The sequence below is a fragment of the Macaca fascicularis genome, chromosome 3 (assembly GCF_037993035.2).
Source record: "Macaca fascicularis isolate 582-1 chromosome 3, T2T-MFA8v1.1".
Lineage (NCBI taxonomy): Eukaryota > Metazoa > Chordata > Mammalia > Primates > Cercopithecidae > Macaca > Macaca fascicularis.
In genome coordinates, this window is record NC_088377.1 from 72,063,464 (window position 1) to 72,084,682 (window position 21,219).

At 39.4% G+C, this 21,219-nt stretch overlaps 1 long non-coding RNA gene across 1 annotated transcript in view; it reads left to right on the forward strand.

The window, feature by feature from the left end:
• Positions 1-21,219, forward strand: part of LOC135970124 (uncharacterized) — a 71,480-nt gene that overhangs the window by 9,195 nt on the left and 41,066 nt on the right. Inside the window, exon 2 of the long non-coding RNA XR_010585614.1 lies at positions 18,876-18,958. This is a non-coding gene — a long non-coding RNA (uncharacterized lncRNA). The remainder of the gene's footprint in view (positions 1-18,875; positions 18,959-21,219) is intronic.

Here is a 21,219-nt window from a genome sequence, read left to right on the forward strand (position 1 = left end):
AACACAACCACATCAATTAGAGGAAAAAGGCAGTGTGGTTGAAAGAGCCCACTGGCATTGAAACGGGAAAGGTTCCCTTGTCCCCCTCACAGGGCATGTGATGCGGGTGTGGTTCACTTCTTCGGTGCTCCACTGCTCTAGGGAAGCGTACAGACAGGGAGACCCACCCCACGGCAGTGTCTAGGGGTAAATGTTTACAGTTCCTGAAGCCCCAGTGGGCGTGTGTTACAGGATGCTCTCTTAGTTTCCCGTCTATAGGCAGCTTGTATTAACCAGCTCAATTAGACCCCCTTCCTTATCACCAGGACAGGCGGATTTCTGTATCCTGGGGTTTCTTGCCTTGGTGTACCAGAATAATCAGATCACACGTGGGCTTAGATAATGAGTGTGAAGTCTTATTGAGTGGCAGTAGCTCTCAGCCAATGGGGGAGGCAGAAGGAAGATGTTCTTTCCCAGGAGTTGGGTTGCTTGGTGACCCTGGCCCTCCTCCAACTGCCCGGACCAAACTCAGCCTAGTCCTACCAGTTGATGGCCTGCTGGCCTGCTGGTGCCTGCGGGTGTGCTCTTCTGCCAGCGTGTTCCTCTCGACGTCCTCTTGACGACCAGCCGCTTGCATCTTCTTCCACCAATGTGCTCCTCTCCACATCTGGTCACCTGTGTCTCTACCTTGGTAGGGTCTCGGGTTTTTATAGGCCCAGGATGGGGGCATGGTGAGCCAGGGTGGTCCTGGAAAATACATTTCGGCACAAGGGCAGAAGTGCATGTCCTCACTTAGGTCCGTGGGGGTGGAGCCCTAGCCAGTGACTGCACCCTCCTTTACCCAGCAGTTCCCTTCCCCACTTCCATATTATTTAAAGGGACCATGCTCTTCCCTTCCCAGCACTCATGTATCAGTCTTATGAAGCAACGTTTAATAAGCTGTAGTGAATGGTCAGCCTCTGGGATACCAGTAGTCTACCAAAAAGGCTGAACTCATTCCAATTAAATCAGCATGTCTGCATCCTTCTGATGACCCAGTTTTACATTATCCTAGGTACCCTCCTAGAATTAAAAATATGAAAAAGCATACCTAATTTTTCATTTTCATAATTGAAAAATTTTGAAAACATAATAAACTTAATAATGAACTTACCTTCTGCTAATTTTAGAGGGTTCTACTATACTGTAATCCAATATATATATTTATTTCCTTTTTTTTTTGGAGACAGAGTCTTACTCCATCATCCAGACTGAAGTACAGTGGCGTGATCTCAGTTCACTGCAACCTCCGCTTCCCAGATTCAAGTCCTTCTCCTCCCTCAGCCTCCAGAGTAGCTGGGACTATAGTCATGCACTACCACACCTGGTTAATTTTTGTATTTTTAGTAGAGATGAGGGTTCATCATGTTTTCCAGGCTGGTCTCGAACTCCTGACCTCAAATAATCCACCCACCTCAGCCTCCCAAAATGCTGGGATTACAGATATTAGCCACCACATCTGTCCATAATATGAGTATTTCTTGAAAGCATGAATAGTTATGTGGATATATGCTCTTAGATTAACATAATAAAAGTAACAAAACATTTAAAATCAGATAAAATTAGAACCTTTTCAATGGCTTAACACAATTGTCACTCTTTTTGAAATGGCCAGATTACTAACAAGAAGCAAAGACCAGATTTAGGATTTGCTCAGTTATTTAGTTCTTGATATTTCAGGACAGTACAAGAATTTTGATAGGTAGGAAAATGTATACAATATACACACATTGCTTTTCTCTGATTTGCTTTACCATTAAAACATTGAAGATTGCAAATCTAATCTCTTAATTTACAGTAAATTTAAAAAGGATTTATTTTTCAGCCAAGAAAACAATTATATAGAATTAATAGGTAACAGATGCCTTTAGCTGCCAGAAAATAGCATGGCTAGATTCAGTAAGTATGTAGCCATGCAAATAACAGTCCGTTAAATTAAGACCCTAATAGGTGCATGTGGAAAACATTTCTGTGCAATGTTGTGCAACTTCACTCCACACTTTCTTCTGCCTGTTTACAGAGATACCAATTTCCCCTGAGTGACTCAAGATGAATACTGGGAATTGAGAATGGTGTGTTCAGAGGGATTACTAGAAACATCATTAACACACTTTTCCGTATTATAAAGACATTTTATAAATCTTACTCTGCCTCACAAAGGCTTTTAGTTAAAAAAAAAAAGTTTCTTTACAGTGCTCAATTTGAATTCATGAAAAATTTCAATATTCTGGGTAAGTCAGACACACTCAAGTGTGAATAAAATTCCATAATACATACTTTAATGACATAACTTTGTCATTCTTAACTAAGAATTTTATTTTATTTTATCACTACATTTAGAGAAAGATAAAAAACCAGTACTTTGAGCCAAATAACAGTGTCTGGCATGTGAGTACCACCCAAACAAGTGCTCTTCACCATCATCATTAAAATGGCACTAGCACCACGTGCTTTCCTGGGACTAGGTGGCCTGTTTTCTACTGATATAAAGTGGAGAAGGCATTGAAATAATGAAGGAGGGTGATATAAATTGAATACCTGTATGAAATACAACTTATAATAAAAAGTAGAAAGAAATTCTCTTACCACTAATGCATCTCCTATAAAATATCACCAGAAATTAACTGGTTATTATCCTCAGTTTTCCTTCCATGAAAAATAGCAGGGATGCATTGTAAGGAACATCAAAAGAGGACAGATGAAGTAACCAAAGGAAACAGGTTATCTGATCAGACAGCTAAGTCAAAGGTGAGGAAGCTTCAAAGAATTAACACACTTCAAGCCCTTCTAATATAGGAAGGCTCCATAAGAGAAATTAAAACTCAGTATTTCTCTGCAGAAATAGAATGGGCTGCTTCTTGAGGGTCTGTTTTCATGTCTCAGGATGGCTACCATCAGAGGATGGCAAACTCCATTTGCTAGCCTCCAGCCAATGGAAAATCCTTAAAATCCTTCAACAAGCTTTTCACTTAGGAAAGGATACATCTTATCATTGTGTTCAGAGATTCTTTTCAGGCAGAAAACCTCTAAGTTGGTTAAGCATGTAATCTCTCTAGCTCACTCCAACAGGAATTGACACAACTGGCAGAAGCCCAACCCCAGGAAATAGGACCACCTCTGTTTAACCCAAGAGATTTGGTATTAGTGAAAACTCTCTCCATTCTCTCTCCTTCCCTAAACTCACACTAGGATGGGCCCTACACTGATTTTCTTTCAAGTCTCTTGGCAGTAAAAGTTACAGGTATCAAATTCTGAATGCATCACACTCAAGTCAAAGCCTGAAGAGCTGAGGGAGCAACCTCTGACAGCCCAGAGGAATGTCCTGAATACCAATGTGGAGAAATAGAAGATCTTAAACTGAAAATCATAAAAGATAAGTAACTGAATGAGAGCTACTCATCTTACTCAGTCCCATCTACCTCACCAGATACTTTAAAAAAATTCTACATTTCCTCTCAAAATTCACCATCAAATATTTACAGGAAATTTCAATTATACATAGAATTGCATTTGTAACTTCATAAATTCCCAAAGGGAAATGTTGTATCTTGGCAAGTAAAGTTTTAAACAGAAACTGTTTACTCCACCACTTTTGCAGGAATTGTTATATTAATGCTATTATTTGCAATAGAACTGTACACCGTGGCACCCACAATGTGGAATTCTGGTTGTAAAATTCTAATTGCTGAAAAAATTTGCTTAATTATTATCTTTGTAAAAGGATTAGCAGTTGCAGAAAATATTTAGTCAAGGTTGTTTTGCTTATAGCAGGAGTAATAGTTATGGATAGGAAGTAAGCATGAAAGTTTACTATCGTTAAGTTTGATAGGACTTTGTATTAAAGATTAGTAATATGGTGCACTCTAAGCTATGGAAAGAAGGTTATAAAAAGATTTTATATAAAAAAAATCTTGTATGGTAAATTCTTGTCCTGAAAGGAAATGATTGGTTGTTCAAAGGAAGGATGTTTAGGACAAGTCAGAAAGTTTAAGAATCTTGTGAGAGGGCCTGTCATGAAAGAATTTAATAATTAAAAAAAGAAATTGCTAAGATTAACACTAAAGTTATTTTAGCCACCCAATAACATATTTCTCCCAATGATATTTTAAGTTAGAAAAGATGGCCTAAATCTAATATTATTCCCTAATGGCAAGTCATGGGGGAAATGTATGTTTTCTCAAAAGAAATGTTACTTTTATATTGACATTTCTGGCAGTGTACAGCAACATCTAGTGGAGGGAAATTGGTATTACAATCCATTGATGTAACTAACAGTTAAACTCTGCTGTCATAGTTATGGTCTATAGGACCTCTACTAACAATGATAAGCTAAATACTCATATTCTAACCCTATATTTCAAGCCTTCTTGAAAAATGTGTCTCTTTTCACCTAGAAACAATCAAACTTCAAATGATGCTATGAACAGACCCACACATGGACACAGCATTATTTTGAGAACACTTAAATCTACCTCAGAAGGAGCCCCAACTGCTGTCCCCCGACCACAGCACTTCTTTTCTTTCTTTTCTTTTTTCTCTCTCTCTTTTTTTTTTTTTTGAGATGGAGTCTCGCTCTGTTGCACAGGCTGGAGTGCAGTGGCATGATCTCAGCTCACTGCAACCTCTGCCTCCCAGGGTTCAAGCAATTCTCCTGCCTCAGCCTCCTGAGCAGCTGAGAATACAGGCAGATGCCACCATGCCTGGCTAATTTTTGTATTTTTAGTAGAGATTGGGTTTCACCATGTTGGCTGATCTTGAAGTCCAGACCTTGTTATCCACCCACCTTGGCCTCCTAAAGTGCTGAAATTACAGTTGCGAGCCACCACGCCTGGCCCACAGCACTCCTTTCCAATAGGAAGTACCCAGAAAGGGTTATGTTTGCCGAGACCAGCTGTTTTGGAGACCCTAACCCAGCAGCACTAGAGGAATTAAAGACACACACACAGAAATATAGCATGTGGAGTGGGAAATCAGGGGACTCACAGCCTTCAGAGCTGAGAACCATGAGCAGAGGTTTACCCACATATTTAATGACAGCAAGCCAGTGATAAGTATTGTTTCTATAGATCATAGATTAACTAAATGTACTCCTTACAGGAAACAAAAAGATTGGCCGAAACAAAGGGATGGGCTCTGGCTAGTTATCTGCAGCAGGAACATGTCCTTAAGGCACAGATCGCTCATGCTACTGTTTGTGGTTTAGGAACGCCTGTAAGTGGTTTTCTGCCCTAGATGGGCTGGGTGTTCCTTGCCCTCATTCCGGTAAGCCAACAACCTTCGATGTGGGCATCATGGCCATCACGAACATGTCACAGTGCTGCAGAGATTTTGTTTATGGCCAGTTTTGGGCCAGTTTATGGCCAGTTTTGGGCCAGTTTATGGCCAGATTTGGAGGTCTGTCCCCAGCATGTCCCCCTTCTTGTTTTTGCAGGGCAATAAAAGCAAAGGTGGCTTTATCACGGTGAGCTACTTCTTGCAGGAATTGGGATCTGCATCTGCAGACTACACAAAGACAAACAACACAGATTGATAACACAATCATCATTGAAATCACAGAGCTTCCAAGTGTTTTTATCCATTTTAATGGTTTACTGACTGCTAATCCGTCTGCAGCTCCTTCAAGCACTCCAGTTCCTGGTATTAAGGTCAGGTGTGCCTGGGATGCTTTAAATATTTGTTCTTTTAATTTTGCAATATCCAAAGACCAGTTTGTAGAGTGTCCTTCTAGATGCTTTTTTATTCATTCCCAAATTTTGATCTTATTAAGAGCCGTTAATAGTTTCCACAAATCCTTGTTTAGCTCCAATAGCAGGCCATATCATTTGAGGTTGAGGTGCCACTATACTGCCATGTTTCCAGATAATAAGAACTCTTGCCATACTTCTTATCATTTCTGCCATCTGACTGTTTTGTTCAGACCAGCTGAACATAATGTGGCTGTGGCACACAGACTCAAAGGTGCAATTCAAGCTAAACATCCCCTTAGGAGACCAATCAATAATGATTCCATAGGAATCCTTGCACAGCACCTCTGCCTGTTCTGCAATGCAATCTTCCCAAACAAGTACGTTCATTTTTTTCTGAACAGGTCCAATTATGTTTACAAATAGGTTTTTGAGGATGGTATGCCTTAATTATAGGAGCAGATTCATTAGGGTAAATACTGAGATAAGAAAGCATGTGTAACTGTGTCATAGAGTGATTACATCCAGGCATTATTGCCAGCCAAGATTGATAGATATGTACAATAAGTATAATTGTTCTCTGTGTCAAGCCTTGCTGAAGGAATACTCACAGCAATGGTGATCACCACTATCCTAGCTACCATTAAATTACTCATTGTGACTGGTGGTCCAGCTTTCCTCAGATTTTTTTCTGCCATCTGTGACAGCTTCTTGATCTGTCCCCAAGTAGGTGGTGGTGTTCGATGGGTGTTGCTTGTGACAGTTGGGGTCCTCCTCAGCATCAGTCTCAACATGGCTGCAACGGGGGGGTCCTCGGGATTTTCCCAGAATCTCTTCCTCAGCATCTGGCTCATGATAAGGTTTTAGGTGTCTTGATGGTATCCAAATTGGCTGCTAGTTCTGGCCTGGAGAAACACAAGCATAACCTATACCCCAAGTTATTATTTTACCTCTTTCCCAAGTTTTTGTTATCAGATCTCTCCACCAAATCAGTTGTTCTGCTTCTGTCTTTGCAGCTGATTTCTGTAGATGCTGTTCAGCTGCTGATAGCATCTGGCCTTTAGGCAGGCTCAAAAAATTTAAAGTCAATAAGGCTAGATTCAATTGTATATGCAGTGTCCCATAGTCCCTGTTCCCCAACCACACCCTCCGCTTTTGCAACTGCTGTTTTAGGGACAGATTCATTCTTTCCACTATGGCTTGTCCTTGAGAATTATATCAGATACCAGTAATGTGTTTAATATTCCATATAGAGAAAAATGTAGCTAGAACTTGGCTAGTATAGCCTGGGGCATTATCTGTTTTAATAGAAGCTGGAACGCCCATCACTGCAAAACACTGCAAAAGGTGACATTTAATACAGGCAGAAGACTCTCCTAATTGGCATATAGCCCAGACAAAGTGAGAAAAGGTGTCCACACATACATGTACATAAGCTAGTCTCCCAAATGAGGGAACATGCGTGACATCCATTTGCCAAAGAGAATTAGATTCCAATCCTCAAGGATTAACTCCTCCTGTAAAAGATGAGCAATGCACCATTTGGCAAGTTGGGCATCACTGGATAATAGCTTTAGCTTTTTTCCACGTAATGCTGTATCTGCATTTGAGACCAGAGGCATTAACATGGGTTAAATTGTGAAAGTGTCTAGCATTAGATGTTGCATTAGCAACTAGGTAATCAGCCATTTGATTCCCTTCAGTTAAATGTCCTGGAAGACATGTATGAGCCCTAATGTGAGTGATGTAAAAAGGGTGCATTCTACTTCTTTTTTTTTTTTTTTTTTTTTTTTGAGACGGAGTCTCGCTCTGTCACCCGGGCTGGAGTGCAGTGGCCGGATCTCAGCTCACTGCAAGCTCCGCCTCCCGGGTTCACGCCATTCTCCTGCCTCAGCCTCCCGAGTAGCTGGGACTACAGGCACCCGCCACCTCGCCTGGCTAGCTTTTTGTATTTTTTAGTAGAGATGGGGTTTCACCGTGTTAGCCAGGATGGTCTCGATCTCCTGACCTTGTGATCCGCCCATCTCAGCCTCCCAAAGTGCTGGGATTACAGGCTTGAGCCACCGCGCCCGGCTCTACTTCTAACTGCTGTTTGCAATTGGGTAAATAAAGTCATCAGTTATTCATCTATATGAAATCATAACTGAGCATTTTCAATTAATTGTGTGGAATGAATCACGTATGAAGAATCAGAAATCACATTAATAGGCATATTAAAAGCAGTTAATACCTCAATTACAGATATAAGCTATGCTTTTTGAGCTGAAGTATAGGGCGTCTGGAAAACTTTACCTTTCGAGCCAGAATAAGAAGCTTTACCATTACTAGACCCATTTGTAAAAACATTCTCAGCACCTTCAATTGGTTTAAATTTAGTTATTCTAGGGAGAATCCAATTAGTTAATTTCAAAAATTGAAACAGTTTTGTTTTAGGAAAATGATTGTCAAGAATACCCACAAAGTCAGCTAAATGGGTTTACCAAGTAAGACTGTTTATAAAAGCTTGCTATATTTGTGCCTTCGTGAGATGGACAATACCTTTTCCAGGATCATATCCATGTAATTTAACAGTCCAAGTTCTCCCATTTCCTATCATAGTAGCGATTTGATCCAAATAAGGAGTTAGAGTATGTGGAAGAAAAAACCATTCTACTAAGTCCTGCTCTTGGACAATAACACCAGTAGGTGAATGCTGAGTTGAAAAAAAAAATCAGTAAGTCTAAAGTATTTTCTGGATCTATCCTATTTATTTGAGCTTTATGGACTTGCTTTTCAATCAGCTGTAACTCTGCCTCCGCCTCCCTTGTTAATTGCCAAGGGCTAGTGAGAGTGGGATCTTCTCTAAGGATAGAAAATAGATTACTTATGGCATAGGTAGGAATACCTAGAGCAGGTCATATCTAATTAATGTCCCCTAGTAATTTTTGAAAGTCATTTAATGTTTTCAATTGATCCTATGTATGTTACTTTCTTTGGCACAATGGTAGTATCATTTACTATAATGTTGGAGTTGGAGTAGTATTTCTCGAGTGGGGGCAGCACAAAATATATCATCCACATAATGAATAATGTAACACTGACAATTTTTTACAAGTAGGTTCAATTGCTTGCCCTTCATAAGTCGGGCAAATTGTTGGACGGTTTAACATGCCTTGTGGCAACACTTTCCAATAAAAACGTCCTTAGCAGGCTGCAGGCTGTTTACCGCAGGAATTGTAAATGCAAATTGTTCACAGTCTTGCTCAGCTGAGGGGAGAGTAAAGAAACAGTCTTTTAAATCTATGACTATTACATGCCAATTTTTTGGAATCATAGCAGGAGAAGGCAATCCTGGCTGTAATGCTCCCATAGGTAGTATAACTGAATTAATGGCTCTAAGATCTGCTAACATTCTCCATTTACCTGATTTTTTCTTGATAAGAAAGACTGGAAAATATCGGGGAAAATGTTGGAGCTATGTGTCATGTTTTCTTATTGTTCAGTAACTAAGTCCTCTAAAGCCTCCAGTTTCTCTTTACTTAGTGGCCATTGTTCTATCCAAATTGGCTTATCTGTTAACCATTTTAAAGGTATAGGTTCTGGAGGCTTAACAATGGCTGCCATCAAAAATGATATCCTAAACCTTGGCGGGAACTTTGTCTTCCCATTTGAAGCAGTTCCTTCAAACCTTGCAAATTTTTTCCTAGTCCCATACCAGGGATGTACCCCATTTCATGCATCATATGTTGACTTTGAGGGCTATGTAATTGTTCTGGAATTAGAACTTGTGCTTCCCATTGTTGTAATAAATCTCTCCCCCATAAATTTATAGGTACACAAGTTATAATTGGTTGAATAGTCCAGGTTGCCCATCAAGCCCTTCACATTGCAAAATATAACTACTTTGATATATTTCAGGGGCTCTACCAACTCCAACTAGGTTAAATCGAGCAGGTTGAATTGGCCATGTGGACAGCCAGTGCTGTTGAGAAACAATTGAAATGTCTGCTCCTGTATCTACCAAACTTTTAAATTTCTTTCCCTGAATAGTTATTTCACAGGTAGGATGTTTATCAATAATTTTATTCACCCAATAATTTGCTTTGCCTTGTTTATTTGTGCTTCCAAATCCCCCTGTTCATTTAATTTCACTTCCCCATTTTCACATACTGCACAATCAGGAGCTGTGCTATGCACTCTCCTGACCCTGCTTTCCAGGGAACAGAAGTGGATATAACAATTTGAATTTCCCCATTGTAATCTGAATCAATGACTCCTGTATGTAGTTGCACTGCTTTTAAATTTAAACTAGACCTACCTAGAAGGAATACTACTATCCCTGCTGGCAAGGATCCACAGACCCTTGTTCCTGTTGGAACTTTTTGCAGAGGTTCCCAAGGCAGAAGGCTCACAGCTTTTGTGCAGCATAAATCTACCATGGCACTACCAGCTGTAGCGGGGGACAGATATTGCACAGGAATGAGGAAATGGCCTGAGCCGGAAATGCCCCAGTTTGAAATGGGGCCCGGGACAGGCCCCTCATGGCGTTTCCCGAAATCAGGTTCCCATCTTTATCAAACTTAGAGTGAGACTGATTAGCCCAATGTTTTCTTTTTTTACATTTTGGACATATTCCAGGCTCAGCAGTTGTTTTTTTTTTCCTCAACTGGCAGCCTGACTCGCTGATTTTTTCTACATTCTTTTTTAGTATGGCCATGCTTCCTACAGTTAAAACAAGTTCCGGGAAACAGAGTGTTTCCTTTACCCACTTTCAGTCATGCCATGGCTTGTGCCAACAAAGTAGCTTTATGCAGATTGCTTCTGATACTGTCACAGGCCTTGATATAATCAACTAAATGTGCTTTCCCTCTAATAGGTCGCAGAGCAGCTGGCAGTCAGGATTAGCATTGTTGAAAGCTAATAACTGCAACACTATATCCTGACCAGCCGAATCTGCAATCACCTTTTTAAGAGACTCCTGTAACCAAGCTACAAAATCTGCATATGGTTCTTTTGGTCCCTGTTTTACAGCACTACAGGAAGGGTATTCTCCACCTGAAGTGATTTTTTTTCCCAAGCGCTAATGCACACTCCTCTAAGCTGTTCTATGGCATTATCCTGCATGGCCACTTATGCATCTAAACTAACCCAGCTGCCGACCCCCAAAAGTTGGTCTGCAGTTGTATTAATTTGAGGTTGGGCCTGGGCATTGCAAGCAGCCTGAATGGAAGCTTCATCTGCCCACCAAGTTTTAAATTATAAGAACTGAGCAGGAGTCAGACAAGCTCGAGTAAGAGCGTCCCAGTCAGTAGGAATCATCCGACTGGAAACAGCAACATTCTTTAACAATCCCATTACAAAAGGAGAACCTGATCCTATTGATTAATAGCTTGTTTAAATTATTTGAGTAATTTAAAAGGAAAAGGCTCAAATGTAGCTGTAATATTTCCCTGTTGATCTGGGGGGTGTATCCTAACAGGGAACTGCCAAGCCTCTAAATCACCCTCTCATCTAGCCTGCTGAATTCCTGCCTGAATAGAACTGAGAGCAGTCGCTCGAGGCACTGCTTGAACCGTCACTGAGGCAACTACTTTTCACCCAGTGTCCTCTGGAAAAGAAAGATCTGGAGGGTCAGGCCACTCTGTTCCTTCAAAATAATGAGAGGGTACAGAAGGGTAGGGATGAACCTCTCCCTCCTTTGCTGCTTTAGCTTTAGCTAGCAAACAAACTTGCTCTGTAACCTCTTCTGTTACTTCGTTATACTCTCCTTCTTCCTTATTATCAGTGTGAAAAGGTTCCAAGGTGGAATGAAACACAGCCCACACTTGTCTCATTGTTACCCTGATGCTGCCAAGCTCCCCTTCTTACTCACCATAGGGATCGCTTAAGAGTACTCGGGTGTCCTCCATCTTAGTTCCACATTCTCCAACCATCGCTCCGGTGACCCTTTGACCTGGGTTCAAGCCCCACGTATGGGCACCGCTTGCCAAGACCAGCTTGGTCATGGAGACCCTAACCCAGCGGCACTAGAGGAATTAAAGACACACACACTCACAGAAATATAGCATGTGGAGTGGGAAATCAGGGGACTCACAGCCTTCAGAGCTGAGAGCCATGAACAGAGATTTACCCACATATTTATTGACAGCAAGCCAGTGATACAGTATTATTTCTATAGATTATAGATTAAAAGTACTCCTTACAGGAAACAAAAGGACAGGCTGAAACAAAGGGTTGGGCTCTGGCTAGTTGTCTGTAGCAGGAACATGTCCTTAAGGCACAGATCACTCATGCTATTGTTTGTAGTTTAGGAACGCCTTTAAGCAATTTTCCACCCTGGGTGGGCCAGGTGTTCATTGTCCTCATTCCAGTAAGCCAACAACCTTCAGCGTGGGCATCATGGCCATCACGAACATGTCACAGTGCTGCAGAGATTTTGTTTATGGTCAGTTTTGGGGCCAGTTTATGGCCAGATTTGGGGGCCTAACCCCGGCATATGATATTTTCAACACCTTCTAACAGCAGTTAGGCTTATACCTCCCGAGGGGGGGAAATAATATAGGAGGTATTAAGAAATTATTATATTTAGGCAGCTAGACAGAATGAAAGCATTCTCAGTGGAATTTTCTTTTAATAAAAAGCAGCCCCCAAACCGTTTTTTCTCTAACAGTAAGTGGCCTGAAAAGTTAAGCACAGATATGCAAACTAGAGGCTTTTATATGTAAATGCAAGCAGCTGTAACTGGAAACCAGGTACATTCAATATGGAGTTTCCCACCCTCTTTTCCTTGTGACCACATGTACTGGTGTCATGGCAGCCTCCAGGTTAAACCACATGTGCAGGTATCCTGGCCACCACCAGGTGGAGGCTCCATTTGCACAATAAAAGATTAGAGTGGGAGGGCTAGTCTTTTTGTGGGCTATGTAAATGGCACACCTGGTCAAACCAATCCCTGAGCCCTATGTAAATCAATCGCTGCTTCCTCAAGCCTCTGTACAAAACTGATTGCATTTTGCTGCAATCCAGAGACTCTTCCTGGGTGACCCACTTTCTCAGAATGAGGAAGCCTTTTTCCTCTCTCCTCTTCTTTGTCTATTAAACTTTCCACTCCTAAACCCACTCCTTGTGTGTGTCTGTGTTGTGAATTCTTTCTTGGCTGATACCAAAAACCAGGGTGTATACCCCTACAACAGAGCCACTTCAAAACGACAATCATCTATCCCCTGGTAATCACTTTTCCTCCCACCCAACATGAAAGCTGCATCTTTGTGTTATCTCTCCAAGTTGTAAGAAAGAGGCTTCTGATCAAGCTGGTCAGCATAAAATTTTGTAAAATTTAACTCTTTTTGTGTGAAATTTTAACTGATCTATTACCAGAAAAGTTATTTTTTGATATTTATTATTTTACTCTATTCTATTTAAATTATTCAGAAAAATTAAACTGACAAAGAAAGCATTTAAATTTTTTAATTAAAAATGCTTAAGAAACATTTTTTATAGAAACTAAAAATAATTTTAGATTCTTAGAGAACATCTCTCAAATAGTTCAAGTTACCCTCCTCTGACAGTAGATATATATTTTTCTACATTGTTATAATACAGCTTTGATTTTCCTTTGTGGCAAACTCCATCATTTCTATTTTATCTTTTGTGCAGTATTTATGTTATCCATTTGTGGAGGAAAAGTTAAATATTAAATTTGAATTCAATTGAACATGGACACAAACAATGGTCACTAAGTCCTGGAACAGGTTGTGTGAGCCCCTTGAAGCGTTCAGCACTGTTTCAGAGAAATATCTCTTTCAGTCTAGTCCTGTATGTTAGTTATTGAAAAACAATGGACAATCGCAAAAACAAGTTGACCTTTTTTTGTTCCTTGAGCCCAGTCACAAAGGGCCCTCATGACTGGACCTCATGCCAAACAACTTGCTACAAAAAGAGCTAGGGTCCCAGACCATGCTGAAGCTTCATGAGACCTCTCCTCTTCTGTGCGCAGATGAGTGGTCGACTCTGGAGCCCAGGCTGTTGCTTCCCAGTCTGATGGTGAATCCTCCATAGTCTTATGAGTGTAGTATCTGACTCTGGAGCCCAGGCTGTTGCTTTCTGATAATGAATCCTCCATAGTCTGGTGAGCATAGTGTCCAACTCTGGAGCCCAGGCTGTTGCTTCCCAGTCTGGTGATGAATCCTCCATAGTCTGGTGAGTGTAAATATATGTACATATCTATCTTTTTCCTTCTCCCCTTCCCATTGCAATTTGCTTATTATATCAATCTGCTTATTATATAAATTTGTTTATTATATCATTTGCTTATTGTATTATTTGCTTATATCTGCGTTGCCATTTATGTGGGATAAAGGTTGTTTACCCTGAAAGGTATTGTGTGTGTGCCTTTTCTTCTTCCCTCATGCGTCTCCCACACCGAGCAGCATTTCACATTATAAAAATTATAGCCTACGCAATGAACCTTTCAAACAATTAACAAATCTTTTCCCATGTAAAACTCTCTGCTTAATCAGCAGTCACTTTATCTTCACTCTTAAAAGGCATTTTCACTACCTGAAAAGCAAAGGGACACAGTTCAAGTGATTGTGCTGAGTTGGTCCTCTCCAGTGCCAGTCTATTTGCATTCACCCAGGTAGTCTTCTGGTGAAAGAGGGTGCACTTCAGCATTCTCACAGCAATGTGGAACAGATGTAATAAAATAAAACACTGCCTTCTAGGAAAGAGTTGTTTTTTCTTATTCTGTGTATGTAAGCATGTAGTGGTTGTAAGGTTGAGAATAAAGACTAAATTACAGAGAGAAAGAGAACACTTTATATTAGCAGTTCAGTGCAGATCCTATGCAACCTTTTTGTGTATCAAACATACCCTAAATGGTTTGTTTGTTTGTTTGAGACAGAGTCTCGCTCTGTCACCCAGGCTGGAGTGTAATGGCTCTATCTTGGCTCACTGCAACCTCCATCTCCTGGGTTCAAGCAATTCTCCTGCCTCAGTCTCCTGAGTAGCTAGGATTACAGTCACACACCACCATGCCTGGCTAATTTTTGTATTTTTAGTAGAGACTGGGTTTCACCATGTTGGCCAGGCTGGTCTTGAACTCCTGACCTCGTGATCCACCCGCCTCAGCCTCCCAAAGTGCTAGGATTACAGACACGAGCCACCGCGCCTGGCCCTAAATGGTTTTTTTTTCAAGTATTATGTTGCTGTACCCATCACTTATTAGGCTGATAATTATTTCTACTTTATCAATTTCAATATGCACTAAACATCATCCAGAGTTGTGTCCTTGATGCCTAAGTGCTCAGATATAAAGCTGTTAAAATGTTTGTAACAAAAGATGAGATTTTATTTGTTTATTTTACTACAGAGCACTTAAGGCCTGAAAGCTTAAGTCCCTTTAACCTTTGAAAACATGCTTTAGTTTTTCCTTAGTTTGGAATGTCAAATTTGGTCAAAAGTATACACAATTATAAATGAATATAAATTATTTTGGAATTGAATCCAAATCATTAAATAAAACATTAAACTCAATACATGTATTTGACTGTATGTCCAATGTTTTTTAATTTGAATAGGAAATGTGATAAATCAGAAACTTGAAAAATATGCATGCTTTTATGACAAATAATTATGTAATCACTTAAATTTTCAATTCAACAGTGTTAAATAATAGATTTCAATACAAGTTGACTCTATTTAAAATGTGAATACTGACATAACAGAATAGAAAATATTGATAATAAAATATACAAAACAAAACATAATAGTGTTGATGGCTGTTATGAGTGTTTGGTTCTTGTCTTCGTAGTTTAAAAATAATCAAGACAGGCCGGGCGCGGTGGCTCAAGCCTGTAATCCCAGCACTTTGGGAGGCTGAGACGGGCGGATCACGAGGTCAGGAGATCGAGACCATCCTGGCTAATATGGTGAAACCCCGTCTCTACTAAAAATACAAAAAACTAGCCGGGCGAGGTGGTGGGCGCCTGTAGTCCCAGCTACTCGGGAGGCTGAGGCAGGAGAATGGCGTAAACCCGGGAGCCGGAGCTTGCAGTGAGCTGAGATCCGGCCACTGCACTCCAGCCTGGGCGACAAAGTGAGACTCCGTCTCAAAAAAAAAAAAAAAAAAAAAAAAAATCAAGACACACACAACAAAGACGCAGCATAATTTTTTGCAAAAGAGTAAGATTATTTTCAAATTAGGTGCAGAATAGCCAGCACATTTTGAGAGAGAGAGAAGGGATTCAGGGTGGGTTGCTTGTAAGAATGAGACAGCAAGGGAGACTCCTTTTATGGGTGTCTTACATCATTATTTATAAGGAGATGGGAAGAAGTGTTACTAGTAAACATGCTCTGGGTGGTCCTCTTAGGGCACATACACAGTAGCTATACATACTTGTTTATATGTCACATGTCTCATTAGAATCTTATATTTCCACCCATAAGTATGTTTTTACTATTATAACGAGTAAAATGTCAACTTGAGGGCAAAATCAAAATGTGCATGCTCTCTACAGGGAAACTTCCCTACTGGAGATAGCTTTACCTGAATTACCTGGAATACAGTGCAAATGCTGGGGCTTATTTTGTTGACAATATACAGTTGCCATGCAATCGCCATGGTTGCTGCATTTCGAGGACATGGTAACTTTCCTGGCTACCTGTCCTACCTCAATAGTACTTGTCTTGATTTATTTCCAACTACCAACTCTGAGTCTGAGGTTAAACTGTTATGTCGACGTTGTCAACAGTGGGGAAATCAACATTTTAAAACCAAACATATTTAAGCTTGATTGGGTCATTAGCTATATGTCCAGGAGATATTATTATACATTCTTGGAACTTCAATTTTCATTATTAGTAAAAATACTCTTTTCCCCTGGGCTGTTTTAATTCATACATGGTGGCTGTATTTTTTCACTGTAAGTCTTGTCTAAATATATAATAGTATTTATTTAACAATAAGAATGAAATAAATCATACTTTAAATATGTTCTATTAGAATTGAGTGGCTATATTTTGTCATATTTATTGTATTTATCCTTTCTAAAAAATGCCAAAATAAGAATTTAATTATTCTTCCTGGAAAAACAGACTAAGAGTTTCTACATTGTGACTTTGCTCATTTTTGCATATAGTTTTGACTGCTGTCATTGAATTTCACTAGAATTTCAAACCCACGATTTTTTAGCTTGTATGGTTTTTGGTTCATTTGGGGAAGAAAATAGATGTGAACTCTTTGTGGGGGGTAACTAGGCTTCATTTCTGCTTTTTTTTTTTTTTTAAATTACATCTGGGGCTTTAGAAATAAATAGGATTTTAAATAAGGTTGGTTGGGAATCAAGCAACAGAAAATCCCAGAAAAGACTGAGGGACATAGCTACTGCATAGTGTCTTTCAGTGAGATTTAACATAAAATAGAATTCGGCAGGGCGTGGTGGCTCACCTTGTAATCCTAGCACTTTGGGAGGCTGGGGTGGGCAGATCACGAGGTCAAGAGATCAAGACCATCCTCGCCAACATGGTGAAACCCCGTTTCTACTAAAAATACAAAAACTAGCCAGGCATGGTGGTGCATGCCTGTAGTTCCAGCTACTCGGGAGGCTAAGGCAGAAGAATCACTTGAACCCAGAAGGCAGAGTTTGCAGTGAGCCGAGATCATGCACTGCACTCCAGCCTGGGCAACAAAGCGAGACTCAGTCCCCACCCCGCCCCCCACAAAAAAAGAGTCCCCACCCCCCAAAAAAATTATAAAAGAACAGCTTGATGAATTTTTACAAAATGCATATACCATGAACCCAGCACCCAGTGATGGAAGAGTTTAACAAACCTGAGAACTCGCCCTTCTTTATTTTCCCTTTCAATTACTGTTCCCCAAAAGTAATTTATATCCTGGCTTTTTATACAATAAATAAGATTTGCCTGTTTTAGAACTTTAAATAAATGGACTAATAAAAGAAGTTCTCATTTTTGGCCAGCTTTTTTTTGCTCAGCAATAGTTGTAAGATTGATCTTTGTTTCTGTCTATAGTTGTGGTTTGCCCATATTCATTGACCTACAATGTTACATTATATAAATGCATTACAATTTATTTATTCAACTGTTCATGAATATTTTGGTGATTTTCCAGATTTTTAGTTCTTTTATAAACAGTCTTGAGCATTTTTTTAATTGTGCAGTTATGTAGATATATAACTGATAAAGGAGCTAAAAAGAAATTATTTAGGCAGCTAGGGTAAGTAAGTCCTTTTTTAGATTTTCTAAAATAAAAAGCAGCCCCCAAATCAGGACTTATTTAACAAAAAGCAGCCTGAAAATTGAAGCTGCAAACATATAAGCAAGCTGGAAGCTTGCACAGGTGAATGCTGGCAGCTGTGCCAATAGGAAAAGGCTACCTGGGAGCCAGGCATGTTCAGCATGGAGGCTCCATCTTCCCTTTTCTTTGTCACCATGTGTGAAGTCAGGGAATAGGCAACATGGCATGGGCCAGTAGAGAATCCATCTGCATAATAAGAAATGAGGGTGGGATGGCCAGCTTCTTGGGATGCTATGTAAATGGCACACCTGGTCCAACCAATCCTCTGTGCCTTATGTAAATCAGACAACACCTCCTCAAGCTCATCTATAAAACCAAGCGCATCTTGCCACAAATGGGGAGATCTGTTCTGAATGTTCTTCTTCTGCACGAGGGAGTTTTTCTCTTTTACCTATTACACTTCCCCTCTTAAACTTACTCCTTGTGTGTCTGTGTCCTTAATTTTCTTGGCATGAAGCAAGGAACCTTGGGTATTACCCCAGACAAATGATGCTGCTTCATGACCACAAATATAATTAAAATATATTTGGATCTTCAGCTTGTGTAGGTATTAGCAAGCCTTCTTCCAGAATGTAGTAGCAACTTATACTACCTGATTTATATGAGGTATTATTTATTCTCTAATGGTCTTAATTTTTCAAACCCTACAGTGTAAACTCTGTGAAGACAGAGGCCTTTAATTTCATTCACCACTATATTTGCAATTTTAAATAAATTGATTTGACTTCAAAGCGTTTATTTTCTTAAAAATAACTGTGGTAAAATTGATTTATTTATCCTTCTGTGAACGTTATTTTTTTTTTCACAGCTCTGTTTCTTTACACATATGATTTCTCTGCCCAAAATGTTTCCTTGTTCTCTTGGTCATTCTCATTCAGGGTTATTTCTCTCCAGGAGAGACTGTAACTGAGCAGGTGCAATTTAAGCAAAGTCTTAAAGAAGATAGGCCTAGGCTGACCAGGTAAGCTTTAAGCAATTGTAAATAACTACCTTGTAAAGATGTATACTTTTTATTTTTTATTGATTTACCAGAAATATTTATTAAGCATTAATTTTTGCAATATTTTATTTCTACTCTGAGATCTACAAATATGTCTACATAATACCAATGCCATTATTTTAATAAACATGAAAAATGTACATATAGCTTTGCAAAAAAAATAAGCCTGATACATTTATATCTGTGTAATATATTTGTAAAATCAATTTCCCAAGGCTCAAGGAAGTGAAGTACACACACACACACACACACACCATTGTATTGAAATCAAGTAGATTTATATTAAGTGCCAAATTAATTGCTATATAAAATTCATAACTAGATACACAGAATATAAATTGAATCATGAATACAGTGTTGATAATAGGTACCCACAAATGTGATTTTCAGTTAAAAAAAAAAAGCAAATAGGCTGGGCGCAGTGGCTTATACCTGTAATCCCAGCACTTTAGGAGGCTGAGGTGGGCGGATCACAAGGTCAAGAGATCAAGACCATCCTGGCCAACATGGTGAATTCTCATCTCTACTAAAAATAAAAGTTAGCTCGGCGTGGTGGCATGTGCCTGTAGTCCCAGCTATTCGGGAGGCTGAAGCAGGAGGATCGCTTGAACCCAGGAGGCGGAGGACGCAGAAGTTGCAGTGAGCCGAGATCGCGCCACTGCACTCCAGCCTGGTGACAGAGTGAGACACTCAGTATAAAAAACCAAAACAAAAACCAAAAAAAAGAAGAAAATAATTGCTGGATTTTTAGTGTGTGCTAATTACCATCGCTGTTACAAAAAAAAATCAATTTAATTACAATATATCTAGAGATTTAACACACATCTAAATATTAAATTGACACTACAATATAATATTTAAATCTGCAAAAAGACATTGGAACCTGTGGTCAATAATACCATAAGCTGCCACAGGTTTTTAGTAGATAACATAAATGACAATCCCTTTTTATGCCCCTACAGGAGAAAAACTGGTACTGCTGCATCACATACATATCAGGAAAGAGAAAAATGCAGAATTCAGTCTGCTAAAAAAAGTTGTTTATACCAGATATATACATCATATTGATGGTTATCCAATATAAATTTTAAGTTTTCTGTATTTGATTTTGCAAAATATATATAATTTATTGCTCACAAGTGAGGAGCAAAAGCCCAACTATTCAAATAGCTGTAAGGGAGATTTTTTTGGAAAATAATATATCATTAAAAAGAAGTTGAAAGTGTAATAGTTGACCCCTTAGGAACTTTTAGAAAATTCATTTAATGGTACTTAGATGGCAAGAGCTGGATTTTGATTAAGTCAGCCAATGAAAAGTCCTCCAGAGAGAAGTTATCAGGTGTCAACATTTAAGGCAGATTTTATTCATTAAAGGCACCTTAAGAAATAACAGAAACTGCAGAAATGAAGAAATTCAGGATTTCCACTAGTCATACATTGTATTGAGCATGTTGTTAGATTGTGTTGGCCATTTGACATCTGCTATTTTTAACTGCTTCATAAGCCTGCTGAGTCACAGGGCCAGAGGAGGAATCACTGTTGTTTACATTCTCCCTGTCAGGTAGCTTTTATTAGCATGCAAATATTATTATCTTCCCAACCACTGACCCCTAACATGCCTGATTGTACTTTTTATACAATAGAGGACAGCCCCGCTTGGTTGCTTCCAACCATCACGGTCATAAAGACATAGTCCCAGTAACCTGATATCTCTGCTTTCCAATCCAGCCTTTGTGAGGTCCAGTATGGCCAGCTGTGCCTCTTATTGCTGGTGGAAATGTATTAAACACCTTCTAATGGCATTCACCTCCTTTTTATGAGTTGAAATTCAGGCACAATTCACAAGGCCTGCTTTCAAGAAGTCATGTTGCTGTGCTTTATTAGAAATAATATGGGGGTGGAAACCCACAATAAAAGTAACCAAAAGGTAAGTAATGCTAATTGGTATTGGAGAGTAAATTTGTGAAATATGCTTTTACACAAGTATTTTTGCTAGAGTGTTAAGGAAGAGATCACTAAACATCAACCCCAACATATTCACATAAATTCAATAATTTAGAGACGGTTGATTCTTTTTCTTTTCTAGATTATTTTCTACTCTCAGTAAAGCAAGAATTTATGGTAATACTGAAGCATTGGGAAATTAACAATAATTAACTTTAAGATATTTTAAAAACTGAGTCTTAATTATAACAGATTTATAATTTTATTGGAATGTGTTT